Source organism: Lissotriton helveticus, chromosome 7, assembly GCF_964261635.1.
Source record: "Lissotriton helveticus chromosome 7, aLisHel1.1, whole genome shotgun sequence".
NCBI lineage: Eukaryota > Metazoa > Chordata > Amphibia > Caudata > Salamandridae > Lissotriton > Lissotriton helveticus.
In genome coordinates, this window is record NC_136068.1 from 860,103,233 (window position 1) to 860,107,911 (window position 4,679).

Sequence of the window (4,679 nt, forward strand, 5' to 3'; positions counted from 1 at the left end):
TTTCTGACATTTGACTTATTGTTCATTTTCAGGCTTATTATTTAACGCGTTTCTATATTATTGTGTGTTAGAATTTGCTGTAAAATGTTTCATCTTTATTAATGGCGAGTGCCAGAGGGGCAGGAAAGTGTTTGGGTGCCATTTTGAAACCTGAAGCGCTTTAAAGAGCACTGTGGTAACTGTTACTGTTGAGAAAGTAAAGGTCGAACCTAGCGGAATCGCGCTTGCAGTAGTCGAGTATGCTGTGGAAGCCTTGCCTCCTCTCTGCCCATATTTTTGATTAACTGGTGTCATTGTCCTTGGTAAATGCTGGCTTCCGACTGACTTGTTAGTCCCTCCTTGTTACTGCCCTGTCGCCATTTGTTACCTTCCATGAGGACTGGATCTTTTACTTGTGGCGTTACACGTCTCCTTCATAAGACGGTAAGCACAATTCTTTTTTTATTTGCAGCGTGGTCTGCATTCATTTTTGCAGCTGTGCTTCTTTAATTAATTTCCCACGCGGGCCGAAAGGGAGCGTTTCTACTCACTAATCGAACAAATATTTGCAATGCAATAGTTCTCACATTTATGCAAGTTTAAGCTATTGACATTGCAAATAACAATGCCTTTTATTTGCGTTTTCGTTTTAAAACATAAATAAAAGGTATTGTCATTACAATGCCAATAGCTTAAACTCGCGTAAATGCAAGACCTATTGCATTGCAAATGCTTGTTTCTATACAGTAGCCAAGAGCCAGTTAAACATATTCAAATTCACATAGACTCATGGTTCCCTTCCTTAAAAAAGCAGTCTACCCTTTGCCACGGTCTCTTGCGAGAGACTATGCTCCTACATGAGATCTCCTTAATGTTCTCTTGCCCCTTCGCACTTCATATTTTAGGCCAGACTAGAAGGTGCTTAACCTCTAGAAAACATTTTGTGAAAACAAAAGCAATAGGCCTATATTTTATACTGTAATAGGTATTGTGAAAGTATTTTGGTCTGATTTCAAGGATGATAAAAAACCATCATCTAAATGCCTGCCGCTATGGTAATTAAAAGCATGTTAAAAAAGCTGTTTGGGAGGATTGGGATTGTCATGTTAAAAAGTGTAGAAACTTATGTTATCACGTACAATCTTACACATTACTGGAGTACACAACGATTCTGATGTTAGCTACCATTTCTGACAAATCCTTGGGGTATAAGATGGGAGTTGGTCCTAAATATAGAAAGGGAAAATCAATATACCTTAATATCGAAGCCATAATATCAAGGACAAAAATAAATATCAACAGGCAAGTACGTATAGATTTTCCTTACCCAACTCCACATGTATGTCATGTATGTCATCAGCCCGTCTCTTTCTTTCTATATCTATATATATATATATATATATATATAAAAAATCACTCAAAAAAGAAAAAAGGTTACAGGGACGTTATGGTTCGGAAATAGAATAAAAAAAAAAAAAAAAGAAATTCACTGAAAAAAACCAAAGGTTGCAGGGATGTTAGAATTGGGTTCAGAATTCCCTTGTACAAAACCATTGAAATTCAGCAGTTATAGTTAGCTGAGCTAACAATAACTTATGCCTCTGCAATGCACTGCTTATGACTTCACATATTACATCACTCATTACATGGTCAGTGACAACAATGATGACATCACTGATGACATCATCCAGTGAGTGTGTTTTCTAAGAGTTTATGAGAGTTAGAGATACATACTAACCTAATACAATAGTTCGATTAATAACCTAGGTGCACTACTAATGAATAATACTACTTCTAACATATATTATGTGAGTGGCTTTGTGACGATCTGTCTGAGTGGCTGTGTGAGTGCTTGTATTGTTGAGTGAGTGGGTGAGTGCCTGTATTGGTGAGTGTGTGCAGCTCCAAGCTTGATTGGCTATATGGATGGGTAAGTGGATGTGGGAGTGACTGCATGGGTGAGTGGGTTTCTGAATGGATGTATGACTAAGTGTATGGGTGTTTAAGTGGCTGTATTGGTAAGTGAGTGGATGTTTGGATGACTGAGTTGGTGTGTGAGTGGCTGTATTGGAGAATGATTGTGTGTGAATGACAGTATGAGAGAGTGAGCAGAGGAAAGAGTGTTGGTGTGAATGGGTATGTAAATGCTTGTTTGAGTGCTTGTATGGGTGATTGAGTGGCTGTGTTGAGACTGTATGGGCGAGTGAGTGGATGAATACGTGGCTGTGTGAGTAGCTTTATGGGTAAGTGTGTGCCGGGCTGTATGAGGAGTGTGTGCCTGGCTGTATAGGTAAGTGACTGGTTGTATTAGTAGCTATATGAGTGAGTGGTTGTGTGAGTGACTGAGTGGGGGTGTGAGTGACTGAGTGGGTGTGTGAGAGGCTCTATGGATGAGTGAGTGGTTGTGTAAGTACTTGAGTAGGTCAGTAAATGGGTATGTGAGTTTGTACAGGGGTGGGAGTGAGTGTGTGAGTGCTTCTGTGGATGATGTCATGAGTGATGCAACTGACCATGTCATGAGTGATGTAATATGTGAGGTCATAAGCAGTGCATTGTGTGGGTGTAAATTATAGTTAGCTCAGCTAACTAGAACTTCTGCATTTCACTGGTTTTGTACGAATAAAATCTGAGCCTAACTATAATGTCTCTGTAACCTGGTTTTTTTCAGTGAATTCCTAAGGTTTTTTCAAATTCTATTTTCTATAAGGTGTCTCTGACCTTTCTTTTTTTCAGTGAATGTACAAGGTTTTATATTTAATGTTGTTTCCCCAACTATAACATCCCTGTAACCTTTAGATTTTTAAGTTAATATCTAAGGTTTTTAGAACTTTATTTCCCAAATGTAACCACTATTCATTGACAGTGTGTGAGTGCATTAGTGTACAAGTTACTTACCGTCGGTAACGATGTATCTGGTAGAGACTATTTTAGCCGCAGATTCTTTCACGCAGAATTATCCCCAGGTGTGAGACTGGATCCGGAAACCTTTCTGCCACAGCATCCCTGCGCGCCGGGGGGGTGGACAAACACCAGGCGACTCCGCCCAGGCATCGTCCACGTATGCGACGTCAGCGAGGTCACATAAGACCCGCCCCAGCGCGACTACATCAGTTTTCTTCTGAGAACTTTTCTGCACCACAACACGGAACCACCAGATAAAAAACTGTGGAAGCATGGGAACAGTGTGCGAAGAGCAGAAAATTGGAAAGAAACAATGACTAACACCACCACACAGAATAGTGTCAACACCGCAGAACCCAAAGGCAGGGAAAGAAGAAAGAACAAGCAGAGCCCTGCGCAGTCACCCTGTCAGCACATAAACTGCCTCCCACCCCGTGCCCCAGAGGCAGGAAACATGCGTAAAAGTCATGGCACATGTAGTAAACCTACCACTCCCATCCTGAGCAAGTAAGGGGACCATTCCCAAGACAGACTGGGACAACAGCCTCAAAGCCACCCAACATAGAGGACAACCACCTATAAGGGTCAAGGGCAAGACATTGTCAGATGACCCTTAATCAGAGGACAGCAATGGAGGGAGGGGAGGACAGGGATAGAAAAAATTCCCCCCAAACCTGGAGCAGCCAGAGCAGCAGGACACCAGAACCACATCCTCCAAAGAACTAAAGGAGGAATGACGCGCCCCTAGACGGAGCCACCCGTCAAGAACAAAGTAGGCACTCACAGGAGAGGCAGCCCCCACTGGGAGGCGAATACCAGACCAACCCAAGGGTACTTGCAGAATAGGGGAGGAAGGGCGGGCCGTGAAGGAAACTGCGGCTAGAATAGTCTCTACCAGATACATCGTTACCGACTGTAAGTAACTCGTGCATCTGATAGAGACTACTAGCCGCAGATTCCTTCAATTAGAATAGATACCCTAGCAATACACCCTGGTAAGGAGGGTCTGCGAAAGGACCCCAACAAGCCAAAACAGAACAGAGGGCCCCACAGGGGACCAGATCTGTGGACCAGGTAGAACCTCGACCCTGCCAAGCAATGGGAACTCCCACAAGCAGAACCCTACCGACCCCAAGAGGATGTAGGAGAGCGAAGAAGGCTGAAGACGCCCGTACACTCACAGCAGAGGAACCAAGGGCAAGGTCGGAGAGGCCGAAGCACCCCACTCCCGTACAATTCAACATAGCTTCCGCCCAATGCCAAGACAGGAAGAGAGGAAGAAGAAGCCCAGAGGACCCAAGGAAACGAGGGAAAAGAAGGCAAACCCACTCCAGATGGAGAGCAACCTGCGAGCCAGAACAGCGCCGGTAGTCAAGGTCGCCAGAAGCAAGAAGAACAGCCCGAGGCCCAGGAAGGCCGAGTAGGCGGCGCCTGGCAAGGGAGAACACAGGATCATCCCAGACCTCAGGACAGGAGCAGGGAGAAGAGCAGATGCCCAGGCACACCACTACAAGTGGCCGCGCACAAGACCTCAAGAAGCAAAAGCAAACTACATAAACGCCATGGAGAACAGGCACCCGAAGGCGACCAAAACCCCCTAGCAGAGGGCAAGCTATATGACAGCTACCACTACCCCACATAGGGTACGTTAAGTCCCAAGATATGGGAACCCTCTTTGGAAGAACTTTCGCAGCAGAGGAAAAACAAAAGAGCCACAGGGAAAAAAAACACTCCAGTGGAAGGCTTGACAAGCAGCCCAAGCAAAGCAGAAGGCCTAATCTCAGGGCCAAGTCTGCGCA